This window comes from Leucoraja erinacea, chromosome 37 (genome assembly GCF_028641065.1).
Source record: "Leucoraja erinacea ecotype New England chromosome 37, Leri_hhj_1, whole genome shotgun sequence".
NCBI lineage: Eukaryota > Metazoa > Chordata > Chondrichthyes > Rajiformes > Rajidae > Leucoraja > Leucoraja erinaceus.
The window spans coordinates 9,297,666-9,314,057 of record NC_073413.1 but is presented as its reverse complement, the minus strand read 5'-3'; the positions used below and the strand labels follow the sequence as shown (position 1 = coordinate 9,314,057).

The window sequence follows — 16,392 nt, the reverse complement described above, 5'->3', positions numbered from 1 at the left end:
TGGCAATTTATTTTAGATTGTGTTTTTGTTAAATGCGAGTATAGTAAATGTTAGAAAGTCAATCAGACCCTTTCTGTAAACCGAGTTTGATACACCTGGTTTGGAAGTTTCAGCAATTCAATTCAGATGGTCAAAATAGTTCAGGGATTCAACAAGATAAACACATTTCCTTTTATGGGGCATTACAGAGCGGGAGCATTCTTCTAGTCAGTGCTAGGATATTTCAGAAAGGTCTAATGAAGCATTTTTTCCAAACAAAAACTAGCAATCTGGAACACTTCCCCAAAAGGCTATGTATACTGGATCAATCAAAATTTCGAAGACAGATGGATAGATTTTTGTTTGGAATGGTTAACAAGGAATACACAAGGGTAGGTAAACAGAGGTACCATACAGTTCAGCCATCCTTGAACTAATTAAATGCTTCAATGGGCTCAAGGAGCCAAATGGCCTACTTGCAATCCAAAAACAATGCTCCATAGAATAAAGTCAGAACCAAATACAAGAGAGCACAACAAAACTAAAGCACCCAGCGTACAGTACTGATGCACTGTGCATTCATAAGTGTCATCTTTCCAACTAAATGTTAAACCAAGCTCCCACCCCACCCTTCCGCAAATCCTACTGGACGACTCTGGGAGTTATTCCAATGACTCTGATCAACATTGATCCTTCGACAATCAACTAAAACAGATTATGTCATTATCACATTATTGTCATGTTTCCTATACTTAAGTAATTACACTTCAACGTTTTGGCCTTAAAAATACTTTGGGACATTGGACTTACAAAAAACACTATAACGTAAACTAAGTTTTGTCCACCATGCCTTTGCGTTCAAGATGCCCAGTCAGTGAGTTTTTGAAAGCCAGATTTCAAAAAAATCTAAAGCAAATGAAAACAAAAGCAAAGCAACAATGATAACAATATGCTAAGTCAATCAGCCTCTGAAAGAAAACAAAGTTAATATTTTGGATAGAAGTATTTGAGGGTCTAAAATCAAAATGTTAACTCATCAGTACAAAATAAAAAATGCAATTAACCACTTGACAGAAAAATGTTATCAAAGTCTGTACCTTCAAGTCGGTCGTAGGCACTTTCAATGTCGACTCGTCACCACAAGCTGTCAGTCCTATGCATGCAAATCAAAAATAAGTGAAAAAAGCATTTTCAAGACCAGACACTGGTCACCATCCTAAATGCAACTTTGCTGTCCACGGATGCCTAAATTGGCAGAGAGCCTAGCAATCTCACCCTCAAACTCCAGAAATTCAAATTTATTTGCACTAAAGAATGATGAGAAAAATTAATGTTTACTAGTGGAAGAGGATACAGGTTGACTGACTGTGCAGACAAGTGGCAGAGGAAAGTGAATGCAGATAAAGCATGACGTTGTACATTTTGTCCGAGAGAACAAAAGAAATCTGGACTAAATGGCACAATCTTAAGTGTGCAAAAATGGGACCCGAGTGTACAAGGTCCTTGCCAGGTTACAAACACACCAACTCATGAACATCCGTACATATGAATTTTGGGGACCGGCAGAATGGGTTGCCGGCTGCTGAGCGACTGAAGGAGTCTTCCACCAAGTGGGAACTCTTGAGCACAGCAAAAATGCCCTGGTTTACCTCCACTTTGCCCTTGATTGCCCTATGCTTTTATTTAAATACATAGTTCGTCGCCCTTGAACAGTGTCACCTAGACATTTTCCATTCAATTCCTGTGAGCCTGTTGGGTACGGCGATGGTTTCCAACCTGTGAACTGCTTGGATTATGAACACAACTGTGTCATAACCTGGTAAGGACTTGCATTTGTACCTTTGAAAGCAGCAGGACAAATTTAAAGAACAGTTGGTAAAGCAATGGAATTTTGAGGTTAACAAATTAAAACAAATTAAAACAAAACCAGAGAGAAAAAAAGGGATGAAACAAGAAAATAAAATAGACATTTGAAGTTAAACTCTGGTAAAATACTACTAATACCGGATTCTTCTGATACTTTTGGAAGAATGTGAAGCCCCTGAAACAATGGAGTATCAATTTAATGGAAAGGTTCCAGGGATAAAAGATGAGAGATTTCAACTCTAGTGTTAGTGTTGAAACTGGGATTGTAACCTCAGGGCAAACAATGAGAAATTTGACAAGATTTGTATATGATTATAATAAGTTTAGGCAAGGTAAATAGGGAACAGATGTACCCAGATGGGACATTTTGGTCGGCATGACCGAATTGGGCCCATGGGCCTGTTTCTGTGCTGTAAGACTCCAGCAAAAGTTTCAAGCAGAGATTCTCTTTAAATAAAAGATGTCTGTTCAAAGTCAGAGGATAGCAAGCAACTAACTTCCTGCACAAATATTAATAACATTTCAGTAAACTATTACATGAAGTGTAAGGTTACTCGCGCAGTTCCAAAATGACTTTGTATCTGCAATGCTCCTTCATTTAAAAAAAAAACTACTTCCAACATTCAAGACAATGGAAGGTAGACACAAAATGCTGGAGTAACTCAGTGGGACAGGCAGTATCTCTGGATAGATGGAATGGGTGACGTTTCGGGTTGAGACCCTTCTTCAGACTGATCGATCTAAAAATACCAGTGACTAGATAGAGCATGCCTGAATTTGGAATATTGGATAATCAATGTACTTAGCCGTTTTCTGAAATGATTGTGGGTGAATGCAAAGTTCAGGAAGGTTTTTGTGGTATTTCTCAGAATAAGTGATCGGAGCCAGATGAACTCACACAAATCTCGAGCCAATGGGAATTAATGAAGGAGTGAAAGGCAAGTAGCCAACATTTTAGTTTCCAGCTTTTGTTCAGCAATCTCTTCAGGGAAATGTATAGATATCAAAGGATCACTGCTTTAAGCTTGACTGTGCAAACACTCAACTAATAATTATAAGGAACATTACTAAAGAGCTGCTACACCAGTCGGGAGAGATTGAGTGGGGAGGAAAGAAAAAAAGAGGTTGGCATACCAAAGTTGGCATTGTACAAAGAGCAGCTATACCTATTCCCCTTCTGTTTCAACATTTGTAAATGAACACTAGCAGAACTGAATAAAATATTTAAAAGCATATCCTTAAACAAGTAAAGGAACTGTGGTTGATATAGGATATATGGACTTCCAAACAACATCTGACTGCCACGCATAGGTTTCTCTTCAAGAATGAAGGCTGTGAATAAGTAGAGCTGGAGCAGCACGGATAAATCCAACACAGATTTATTCCCCAAAATTGGCTAAGCAAACTGAAATAACAGTAACAGAAAGGGGTGTTTATCTAACTAGAGGAAAGTACAATTTGGAGATCCTTGGGAGACACGATTTTTGTAATATTTAATGGACTTAGATGTTCTGGACACATTTTACAAATTTGTACAGGACTTTAAAGTTGGAGCCAGAGTCAAGTATGAGGATAGTTACAAACTATATACAGAACACAAGGTGAGCTGAAGGGCCTGTTTCCGTGCTGCACAACTTTGTGACTACAAGGAAGATACAGTCAAGTGGAACAGTGACCATTGAAATGTAATGCTGACAAATATAAAATATTGGGCAAATGGGAAAAATCAGAGGGCAATACTAAAAGAAGTACAGGAAGAGAGATCTGGGAGTATGTGTATGGTTCAATGAAGTGCCAAGATATATTAGGAAAGTGGCTAGAAACCCCCCCCCAAAAAATATTGCCATATAGTAGAAGACATGACGAACCTTACAAAATAATAGTTCAGGCATGGCAAGTATAATGTCCATTTCTGGACAAGATATACGAAGAAAAATGTGAGGGCTCTCTAGCGAAGAGATTTTCCAAGACAATTTCAGGGATATGTCAAGTCAAGAATGTTTTTATTGTCATATGTCCCAGATAGAACAATGAATTTCTTACTGCAGCATAACAGAATATGTAAACATAGTACACTGTAAACAATATGATAAGCGAGAGAAAAAAAATTATAGTGTGTATATGCACACAAGTATGTGCATATATATACGTATACACATATATATACACATACACACACACACACACACACATATATATTTATATCTAACATAGATATTTAAAAGAATCAAGAATATTGAGCGTAGAAAGAGATCAATTGTTCCCATTGTCAGAGGGGTGAAGGGCTAGGACACTGAAGGAGATTGCCGAGGAACCAAAAGTGACTTTTAAAACAAAAGTGAATAGTTCAGGTCTAGAACACATTGCCAAGGAGGTAATAGTAGAAGCAGAATCAACTGCAGCATTCAAAAGAGAGCTGCATTAGTATCTGAATGGGAAGCATTTGCAGGGGTATGGGGGGAGACCAAGGCAGTGAACCTTGCTTAAGGCTGGCAGAGAATTAATGGGCCAAATTACCTCCACGTTTAACCGTGCTACAGTTCTTTAGAAATGCATTCAAGCCCATGCCAAAGACTCCAGTAATTAATACTTCAGTACAGCATTGAGTGGAGAAATTCATCCAAAATACTGAACTAAATACTGAACATTAAAATTAAAAAGTGTTACCCATCCTCTTGGATTAACTTAAAAGATCCCGTAGGCAAATTCAGAGATACGTTTTCCCTGTAAGGTCAACTGACACCGTTCACCACTGAATTTAATTTTCCTATTTACTGACCACATTATGCTCAATTAATCACGATTGATCTGTGTCAATTCTACTCAACCACAACTTGATTCATATCTTCTTCTGAAAAATTCAATTAAAAAAAAAAGTATTTTCATATTAACAATGAACGTTTAAAAAAAAACTAAACTCCAGCTTCCTTGAACAGGATTGACAGGCACGAATAAAGCTTTTAAATCACTCAGGCAAGCTTTTGGAAATTCAAGCAATTTAGTTCTTTCCTCCTTTCGGGCATATTTATGAAAGGTCAATCTTTTTCTCAAAAAAAGAACTGGTTACAGTTTTGACTCCTGAAATTTGTGTGGGAGAAAAATGCCCAAGAGAAAGCTTAGCTCTGGGTATTTTTAAAAATTCGTAATGACTTAAAAGAATTTGATCATTAAAAGTGTTCCCCTCTCAAGGAGGTTGTTGCCAGTTCATAGCAGAGCCAGATGTATCACAGAGTACCATTTTTAAGAAAGAACTCCAGATGCTGGAAAAATCAAAGATAGACAATCCTTACCAACTGTATCACAGTAGGTCTCCATCACTTACAAGGCACAAATGAAGGTACACAAGACAGACCAATAACCTTGCACTTTCTGGCATTGGTGCATATTTTACCCACCAACGTCTCAAATTCCATCAAGCCAACCAATATAATCCATCCTTTAAAATGCCTTTCACTTTAAAGATAGCGGAGTCAGGGGATATGGGGAGAAGGCAGGAACGGGGTAATGATTGGGGATGATCAGCCATAATCACATTGAATGGCGGCGCTGGCTCGAAAGGGCCGAATGGCCTACTCCTGCACCTATTGATCTACAGATCTACCAACCAAATCATCTCTGAACCAGGATATAACAGGCTGTGCCATTACTAGACAATCTTCAAAATGAACCATGTATTTATTAATGAAGTCAAATGCTTATGAACAAGTTAAAATCACACCACAAAATGGCAATCCTGCTCAGCAAAAGAGGATCAGCAGATTTGGATATATGGTGAGGAGCTAATGGTGCAAAGTTATCAACCATGGGAGAAAGACTGAACACCAATTCAGAATTCCACCTAAATGATTGAAAAGCCCTCAAAGGATGATGACATGACAAGACACCACCTGTGTAAAGAAATGTATTTACTATTTCAGGTGATGTCTTTATCAGAACTCAATGAAAGATCTTTCAACCTGAAAAGGTTAACTGTTTTCCTCCACAAATGTCGTCTGACAACTATGTTCAGCACTTCCTCATTATACCCATGAGTTTCAGATACTTGGTATTTTATTTTTATGCAGCTTTACTGATTCATGTCAGCTTACTAAAGTGCATGATGGCCTTCAGACTTTTCATGCCGACAATATTGATACCTCCAAATCGTTGATGTATTTATTATGTTAAAACAACACACATTAGATCAATCTCTATCTTTCCAAAAGCTTTTACAATGTCAGTTTGAATATCAGTGAAGGCACCTGGAAATTTCAAAAGGTTTAGATTATGTTCGCTGAAAATGAAAATCCTGGTACTTGGCCAGTATTTGCCTCGAGAAAATATTTTGTGTTGCACAATACTAGAATGAAGTCCTGCTGCTTCATCACGGACAGAAATAATTTGAAAAGTATAACCCTTTTAAAAGTACCGTAGCTGAAAGCAAATCGTCTAGCATTTTTGTCAGTAACTAACCATTATTTGTAACCAAATAAAACCAGATATTTGATCAGAACAAGATGGAAATTTAAACATTGCTTGAAATTATATCCAAGTAATTGTATTTAACACAGTCCTATCATGAACAATTCTGGCCAGCACATATAGAACTCTAGGTCACAGGAAGCAGCACTTCCTGATACACATTATTAACTGCATTTCTAGTGCCATTAACATTTTAAAAAAATGTCAAGAAATTAACATACGGAATCATTGAGACTGGAGATACTAGACAAATAAACTTTGGATAAAGCAGAATGTTAAATAAGACTATTAACAAATGAAGATGGAAAGGGTGTGTGCATTTAGGAAATTTACAATTCTAAAGTTTGGGGTCTGGATAGCTGAAGCTCGACTGCCAATGCTTAGTTAGTGATTGGAGATGCAGATGATGATTGGTTGTGTTAATGAAAGGTCACTCATAATTAATGGTGCAGGAATTAGAATAGATAGGACACTGCAGAGGAAGTGTAAGCAAGGTGAAGGATATCAATACAATACAAGGGTAATAATTTCAAATAGGTGACACACACAAGTCAGGCAGTGAACAACCTACAAGCAAACAGGCTTTAAATGAGATGAAATTAGAAGGGACAGTAAGTGCTACAAAATATTTTCTAAACTGTTCAAATCTATAGAACTAATGGAAAGAACACTTGCAAATCTTACAGGGGGTACCCTTACCCAAAAGCTTGTTACTTTCAAATACACAACTGATATTACTGGTCATTTTTCAGCCCAAGACTGAAGTAGCTAATGGAATAGGTGGCTATTCAATAAGACTACACATCTGACTCTGATTGAGAAGTTATGGTGGGAGATAGAACTAAATATTTCAATATATACTCAATCAGACCTCACATCAGCATGTAATGTTACAAAGATGCAATACGGAAATGAAGAAAATATACCATTTACCCCAGTTGAAAGCAGCCAATGTTTTGCAAATGAAAAGTTTGCAAAATCAAATCTGCGACTTTTCAAAAAAATCAAAAAAATCTAAAATGAGCTAGTCTGTTACCTCAGTAACCACCCCGGTGGGATAAGCAAACATCTCATAACCCTACAGCTCATTATATTGCAGAATAAAAATATTTAAATCATCTAACACGATCCCTGAAACTGAGAATGAAGGGATGCAGGTTTACAAGTCCAATTTTAAGAAAGTCCAAACCCACAGAGACTCACGGGCCTGTCCCACTTGCCGATTGTTTAGGCAACTGCCGGCGACGGTCATAAACGTAGCAGGTGGCCTAAAAACTGGTGACAACCTATGACAGCACCTACGTCAAGCTATGCTCATTGGCGTCAAACCCACTGTCGGCGAAAAACTTTCAACATGCTGAAAATTTAGCGGCGACCAGATATACGTTAAGACTTTTTGCGGGTCTGACGAGACTATGCCCAGCGACCACCGGCGAACATGTGGTGAGAAACTAGTCACCTGTAGTTGCCTAAAAAAATCACCTAAGTGGGACAGGCCCATTACTTTCCCTCCTGGGTGACTTCAATTCTGGAGTTGGAACAGAATAAAGCATCTGGAAAGGCAATGCAGAAAAGGAAAGTGTAGGTAAAGGTCACTCCAGGGGAGTCCTCGTCCTTATGCAATGCTCCAAACACAACCGTGTCGGGATCAACATCATTATGCCAAAGAGACAATTACAGGACCTCATAACCAATCCTACACGGGTACTCTTGGATCTTGTCATTACGTGAGCAAAAGATAGCTAGTGGAAAAATGCAAGAGATCCAGCAACTTACTGATAACCACAGTGCACATGGTTTCTTCAGCAATGTCTGGACTATCTAAGGCCCAAATATCCAAGGACCCACCCTGTTGAGAGACAATAAAGGAGAAATTATCATGAGCCTTCATACTTACAACCAAGATGGACTATGTAGACACAAGGAAATGCAGCTAGTAGTTTACAAAAAAAAGACAAAGTGCTGCTCTCACTTAACAGGTCAGGCAGAATCTCTGGAGAACATAGATAGGCAATGTTTCGGATCTGGACCCATCTTTAGGCTGATTGTAATGAGGGGGGTGGGGGAAGAAAGCTGGAAAGGAGACGAGAGTGGGATTAAAAGTCTGGCAAGTGATAAGTGAATACAGAAATGGGTGGGGGATCTTTGATTGGCAGATAGTTGGACGTTCAGAAAAGTATGAATTAATGAAATAAGGATAGAAGAGGTGCGAATTGTGAAGCCAGAGGAAGGAATATTGATGGAAGGGGCTGGGAAAGGGAGAAATTAGAGCACATCCAGGTAGGACATAGGGAAGAGAGAGGTAAGGAGGGGGAGGGGGAGGATGATGAGAGGAAAGAGAAGCAGTTTATAGCAGTAACATGAAATTGGAGATTTTGATGTTCATACCTGTAGAAAATTCTGCTTAAATTTGTCACATTCTACGTCTGCTAGAAGTTGGCATGCAAGCCATGATTCTAAACGTTATTAACAGAAACTATGTCAATAACCCAGAAGATTACAGACCTAGTGTAGGCTGGGGTCCAGTCAGGCTGCATCACAATTCCAACATTTGACTATCTTACTCACTATAATATTGCACTTCACCTCCAGAAAGTTTTCAGCTGGAATGGAGTTTATCGAAGGGTTAATTAAATAATTGTATTCACCTCAACTCCACTCAAGAATTTTATTCATTGATCTGCAGTAAATCAGATGGCAGTTTCAGACGTACACATTTTCAGAGGCTGAGGGACAAGACACTGCGGACTAATTTACTGAACCATGCAAGAGAATGAGACACTTCTCTTTAAATTAAGAAGACTCTACTGGTACAGTGGAGATGATAATGAATTTTGGAAATGGTATCTACCTTCAGATACTCGGACAGTCTACAGCAGGCATCTCAAAGAATTGGAAGGATACAGCCAATACTGTTTTCACAGAATCTTCCAAATTCAGAGTGGATGGGTGAACCAACATTAGTATCTGCTCCCAGCCAACATCAAGGCTTCAATTGTACTCAATGGCATCCGATGGGCAGGCCACATCATTCGCATGCTCAAATCAGACACCCGAAGCAGGCATCTACTCTAGGCTCCTTTCGACAGTGAGAGATTCCCAGAATTTTGACACTGTGTCCGACATTCGTGAGAGGTAGCGCCAAGAATATAGAGTTTGGAAATGTTCTACTACCTCATTGTGAACCTTTATTGTTTGGAACAGGTTGCAAGTTGTGCCACCTATGGTAGTCTGCAGATGCCACGATGGCCTCATGGCCCAATGGTATTGGAGAAGCAAGACATCTTCAACCGCTAGGCAACCCAACGAAGATTACTTTAAGGCATATCAAATTAAAAAGTTATTCCCACCTTAAAAGGGTCTAGCATTTCTTTACAAATCAATCCCAAGACGCTCAGGCAGCAGTTTATCAATTTTCTATCATTGTGGGAAAAGTACATGGTCATTGTGCACTGGTTCCCTCTAATGGACTCACTGTTTAACAGCAGATGGAAAACAAATCAGTGGCTGCATTCCTCAAGGGAGTGCATTCTCAAACCAGAAAAAAATGAAAGCCTTTGATGAACAGCTTATAGAATGTTTTCCATATCTGGCCCTGGAAAGCTTCAAATCCTAAGCACAAATTTCTAACAGTTGAAATATTCCATTTTGGACTTTGCTTCTTTCCAGCTCTGGCCAAAAAGTTGCATTAGCACGAGTTTGCATCATTATTAGCCATTCCTGATGCACAATTGCATCCCACAACTCTCTCTCACCTTAAATTAATCAAAACATCACCTTTTCCACATCTGATTTGGAGCTCAGTGTTCAACAATGACAAGCACAATATAATGGACATCAGCCTTTCTCTCACACGCAGATCTCTGATCTTCGCCAAGCTAACTCGCCAAAGGGAATAAAGCATGACTGCCATTATCCCAAGTAGGCTCAACTGCACAATAACTGGAGTAAAGAAATACTCTGCACGAGAAACACCAGAAATGCTCCACAGGTGGAGGAAGAAAGGGCGTTTTTAAAATAGATCCACAACGTTCCAACATCTTACGTTGAGTTTAATGCCAGAATTTTTGTATCTTCCATTTGAATCAACAGTTCCATTTGAACCAACATTTGAACCAACCCTTCAATGAAATACGGCGAATTAAAGAGAGTACAAGGTACTATATACAGGTTGTTTAGCGTATCAACAGCAGGAAAATGTCTGTTATGAAAGATGCTAAATACCAACGGAATCAAACAGAATCATCATTGATTTATGAAAAATATTAATTTATGGTTAATTATGGTTAAAGTATGGTTAATTATGGTTAACGTATTATGGTTATTAATTTATTAAATTGGTTATTAGTTATATGTGTTCTTGCATTTACCTGTTAAGCTGCATTAAGTAAGAATTTCAATGCTATTGGTGAAAGACCTGCATCACAGGTGGTGTACAAGATTATAGCACCTTCAGAAGGGGTAATACACAGATATGGATTGAAACTTAGTTAGTAGAATAGGAATATTTTTTTTTCTCTCCAGTGTGGGAGGTAGCAGAGGAAACAATGCACAGACCCGAGTGTGATTATAAATTCAATAAAGCTTCTAGACAATTCAGACTTCTAGTGAGTGGCAAATTCATGGCATATTATATAACATGTGTAATTAACATCGTTGGTAAGAAAAAGGCAATACAGGCCCTCGCGTTTTACACGGGAATCACATACTTGAAAAACAGTGTGTAACTCAAAACGCGTTAGAAAAGTGCGACTGCACTGTCAGTAGTAAATTTGAGTGCATTATTATGAAAATACTGGTGCATAATCAAGGTTTGGTATTCGAGGAACAAGTGTGCTATTTTAACAGCAGATGTAAAACGTCAGATGCCTGTATTATTTATATGACGAGAGATTGGGAAATGAATGTACAGACACCGAGATGTCAATGTACACGAGTCCTTGAAGGAGAGCATGCAGTTACAGCAAGCAACATGAAAGTTGGCCATTGCATAAGGTTGAGTACAAGAGCAAAATCTGGGAACCTGGATAGATAAGATGCTGTGAAGGGGGAGGGGGGGACACAGCAAGGGAAACATGTTTTTTCTACTGGGACTATAAAACAGGGTCCTGTTTCAGACAAAAACGCTAAAGGGATTTCTTCATACAGGTGGTGAATCTGCAGAATTCAGTTGGTGAACCAGTGGCATTTTGTACCTCTGACAGCTGTGGAGGCTAAGTCACTCAATATATTTAAAAAGGAGACGATAGATTGCTAGATGCAAAAGCCGTCAAGGAGTACGGAGAGAGAGCAGAAGAATGATACTGATTGAGAATCAATGAACTGCAAACAAATCTGCAGCTACTCCAGATGTTATGCTCCCATAGACCAACTTCAATAATTCTAAGATTTGATAATTATAGAATATGTAAATTTTCACATATAAAGGTGAAAAAAATAATCACATTAAGAACTTTGTTAAGTATGAGTGTCCACACATAATTCCAGAAATTAAGGTCTGTTAGATGGGATTCAGCTAGAACTATAAGCAGGCACAAAAGAAAATGTGTACTAGACTTCTGTCGTGCCAAAATAACTTTATTTTTGTACCCAGAAACAAATGTTGTCAGAGACTGAAGCAACATGTTCAAATCAATATACACGGGAATCTAGAGATGGAAGAATTGGGGCTGTAATTAATTAAAGACAATTTCATATTATGGGTTTTGCAACCAATGAACCTTCATTTACATGCAACCAAGCCTCAACAATCTGGGCTGATGACCACACATCACTTCCGCTGTTCAGTAATTCATTTATCTTATTTGAAGTGGAGAAAACAAATCAAAATGTTTTCTGTCATCGTGACTAGTTGGAAGGTTTGGCATGGTAAAAAAGGAAAATGAACCAAGATCTAATTATTGAGCACAAAACACAAAGTGCTGGAGGAACTCAAGATTCAATTTAATTGTCACATGTACCAATTAAGGTACAGTGAAACTCAGCACGTCAGGCCGCAACTGTGAAAGGAATGGACAAATACCATTTCAGGTCAGGAGCCTTCTTCGGACTCAAGAAAGGTCCTAATCCAAAACATTGTCTGTCCATTCCCTCCAGATGCTGCCTGACCCACCGAGTTCACCCAGCACTTTGTTTTTCGCTCAATATTCCAGCATCTGCAGTTTCTTGGATCTCCACGATCTAATTATTTCTGCTTTTCTGTTGTATGTGATTGAAAGTACAAACAGTTGTGACACCTTTTACAGCTGAATAGCCATTTATTTGATGTTTAGACACAACAGATCCAAAAGACTCAAAGACAAAATACGACTGGGTGTGCAGCATTGCCATGCTAGTATTTTCGGGGGCTGGGGCAAGAAATTGGATCAACCACGTCAATTTTTGAGCAATTGGATTTGTGGCTAATGACTGCAGTTAAAAAAGACCTTAAATAATGAACATCAAACATAGGGGGATAGCCTGAAATCAGTTCTGAAAGAACACCTCTCACCTACTTCCGAAATAAAACACCTTTGAGTTTTCTACATATAGGTCAATGTAAGAAACAGATCTATCAAGACTACTCATTTCACAAACAGGAGATCTCAATGAGAAGCTGCTCAACCTGATTATGGAATTTGTAATGTTAAAGGCACCTTACACTCAGGCAGAATAACAAAACTGCCTCAATAGTCATTGATTGAAACAGCCAATAACCGAGTTAAGTACCAGCCTCAAATTACCAGGTGCTTTGAATTATTGGACATTAACTCAGAACTATAGGTTCACAACAATGGGACAAAGCACTTATGAGAACAGAATCACATCCAACTGTTAATTGGTCTTCAGAAAGCTACTACACGACATGAGGAGCAAATAATTAAAATGGACATGGCCTCCCAGAACTCTCAGACTATACATATGGATTGGATTCAGAGAGGAAGATGTCTGAAAGAGAGACCGGTCTTGGAATAAGAGATAACGCATTTAGGACTGAGGTGAAGAGGAATCTCATCAGAAAATGGAGAACCAGTGAAATTCTCTACCGCAGAATACAATGGAGGCCATGTCACTGAATATATTTGAGGTCGATGAATTTTAAGATAAAAGGCAGCAAGGTGTATGGAGACAGCACAGCAACAATGTTGGAAAAAAAGAGTAACAACTTTTCAGAACGGCAGCAAGCTCAAAGGGTTGAATGGTCTAATCAGCTCCAACGTAAACACCAGATGGGCAGAATGGTCTATAATTCCACTGTAAAACTGTTGAATCTGGTCTATATAAAACAAGATCAATTCCTCCACAAGATACTCTTCTATTGTTAATGTTTACTCTATAATATATTTATTTAAAGGTTAACATGCATAGAGTTATTTTCACTTCTAGAATTACAGTAAAACTCCAATAATCCAATCTGGAATTATTCAGACATCTACAGTTTGGCATTTGGCTCACCAGGTACTATGCCCCCTTTAACTGATCAGGGACCCCACTTATTGTACTCCCTTTAAACTTATCCGGTTCAATAGAAATAAATTATGCTACTGCATAACTTTTTTTTTTTTTAAAGGCAAATTAAAGTGTCTTGGCCTATTAATACGAAATAACATCAAATAGTTCAGCAAATCTGATAGTAAGGCACTAAATTCTTGAGTGTGCTGGATTTGAGCTTTACTGTATTACAAGCCACTTCTAATCCAAAGTTGTCGATCCTTGCTGCACAACAATGTTAGAAGCATCCCACATGAACATTCTCTAGCTTTCATGCAACACACACATTTGAGTCGACCTATACTTATATAGAGTCGTTGCCAGAGACCTGGGCTCAATCCTGACAATGGCCGCTATCGGTACTGAGTTTGTACGGTCTCCCTGTGACTGCTGGTTTTCTCCAGGTGCCATAACTATTTTAATACTCAGTTCACCCAAATAATGGCAACTGAAATTCACATTATTTGGGGGGGGGGGGGGGGCAAACTATGCCAGACAGAAAATTTAATTAGATTACATTAGCTTTTAGTGAGGTGCAAGAGTTGCACAGTAACAGGTGAAATTATTACAACACATTAAGAATGCATAAGAAGCAGTGTAGGTTGAGTGAGTTATACAAACACTTCCTCGGCCTAAGAGTCAGAAGACTGTGTAAAAGTGTATACAAACATCTGTTCAGTTTATTCATTCTGTTCCACTCGTTTAGGTGACCAGTCCCCTGCCTGCAGTCCATCCATACCTCACCGATACTCAAACATGGCCAGAACATGATGGGTGTTGAGCATTTCCCCAGCCTAGCCATCCAGCCTCCCCGCCCCCTTCATCTATCCTTTCCACTCCTCCCTCCACCCCCCCTCCCTCCATCCCCCTCATTCAGCCAGAGGGAGGGATAGTGGGGAGGGATGGAAGGGGAGTAGGTGGAAGGGGAGTGGATGGAGAGCGAGGGGTGGAGAGGGGTGAGGGAGAGAGAAGGATGGAGGATTATAGAGGGATGGAGGGGGAGAGAGAGGGATGGAGGGGGGAGATGGAGGGGGGGAGAGAGGGATGGAGGGGGGAGAGAGGGATGAAGGAAGGGGGGATGGAGGAAGGAATGGATAACTGGAGGGAAGAAGACTGGATAGAGGGAAGGGAGGGGAGGGGGAGGAGGACTGGAGGGAGGATAGGGGGAGAGGGAGGGAGAGAGAGAGGGGAGGAGAGGAGATGGAGGAGAGAGATGGAGGGAGAGGAAGGAGAGGATAACTGGAGGGAAGAAGACTGGATAGAGGGGAGGAGGGAGGGTGGAGGAATGGAGGAAGGATGGAGAGAGGGAGGGAGGGAGGGAGGAGGGGATGGAGGAAGAGAGGAGGAAGGAAGGAATGGATAACTGTAGGGAAGAAGACTGGATAGAGGGAGGAGGGAGGGGTGGATAGAGGGGGGGGATGGAGGAAGAGCGAGGGGATGGATGGAGGGAGAGAGAGAGATGCAGGGAGAGAGGAAGGAAGGAATGGATAACTGGAGGGAAGAAGACTGGATAGAGGGAGGAGGGAGGGGGTGGATGGAGGAAGAGCGAGAGGGATGGAGGGAGAGAGAGAGAGAGAGAGAGAGAGATGGAGGGAGGGAGAGGGATGGAGGAAGAGAGGAAGGAATGGAATGGATAACTGGAGGGAAGAAGATAGGAGGAGGGAGGGGTAGAGGGAGGATAGAGGGAGGAGGAGGAGGGGAGGAAGAGGAAGAGAGGGAGATGGAGGGAGGGAGAGAGGGATGGGAGGGAGGAGAAGAGATGGAGGGGAGAGGGAGAGGGATGAAGAGAGAGAAGGAGGGGGGAGGAGGAAGGAAGGAATGGATAACTGTAGAGAAGAAGACTGGATAGAAGGGAGGAGGGAGGGGGGTAGATGGAGGGAAAGAGGGGGTGTATAATTCACCCCCCACACACACACACACACACCGCAGCCACGCCCAGTGTGGCGGTCTGGTTGGGCGCCGGCGCCCGGGAGAGGCCGCGCTTACCTGTGGCGGAGTGGCGGGTGTGGGAGCCGCGGCCCGGGGGCTGTGTGTGTGTGTGTGTGGGGGTGTGCGCGCGTCCCTCTCCCCTCCCGCTCCCGCTCCTCATTCACATCCACAGAACAACAAGGGACTGCTGCAACATGGCGGCGCCAGGACCCCGCCACCCCCTCAGGACCCCGCGCCGGCCGCCTGCCGCCTGCCGCCAGGCCACCGCAAAAAAAACCCGACCGCCGCCAGCTGCCCACGCCGCGCAATTGTACCCAGTGCAACACCTTGCCACAACCCTCCCCTTGCAGGTCTGGACACTACAACGTTGAATGGCCCTGTGTTTTTTTTTTGGCGGGGGTGGGGGGAGGGAAAAAGGGGAAAATTCAGGCGCGTGTTTCGCTACCTAAAAGTGGGGTCCCGAACCGGTTGGAGCCGGTTCTGACCGGCTTCGGTTTGAAAAAAAAAACCGTTAGGGGACTCGTCCTGCCGGCGATCCAAGTATGTTTTATCTTTTTTTTCTTCCTTGTGTATTTATATATATATATATTCATTTTATTCTTTATACAAAGGAGGATAACGTTAATGCTTCTCCACCCGCCCTCCCCTCGCTAAAAAAAATAACCCCATCTGACAGGAGAAAAGGCC

General features: G+C 40.9%; 1 protein-coding gene across 4 annotated transcripts in view; it reads right to left on the bottom strand.

Annotated features, from left to right (window-relative positions):
* The window catches only part of LOC129713926 (SUMO-conjugating enzyme UBC9), a 41,068-nt gene extending 25,144 nt beyond the window's left edge, over positions 1–15,924 (bottom strand). The window contains exons 1-3 of one of the 4 annotated variants that reach the window (XM_055663330.1): positions 15,763–15,919; positions 8,083–8,155; positions 1,077–1,132 (exon numbers count right to left, since the gene is read on the bottom strand). The gene's annotated coding sequence lies outside the window, so the exon portion shown is untranslated. Of the gene's footprint in view, positions 1–1,076; positions 1,133–8,082; positions 8,156–15,762 lie in introns of all 4 variants that reach the window. The other 3 variants (XM_055663327.1, XM_055663331.1, XM_055663328.1) reach the window with 3 other exon arrangements.
* Positions 15,925–16,392: the final 468 nt, after the last annotated feature.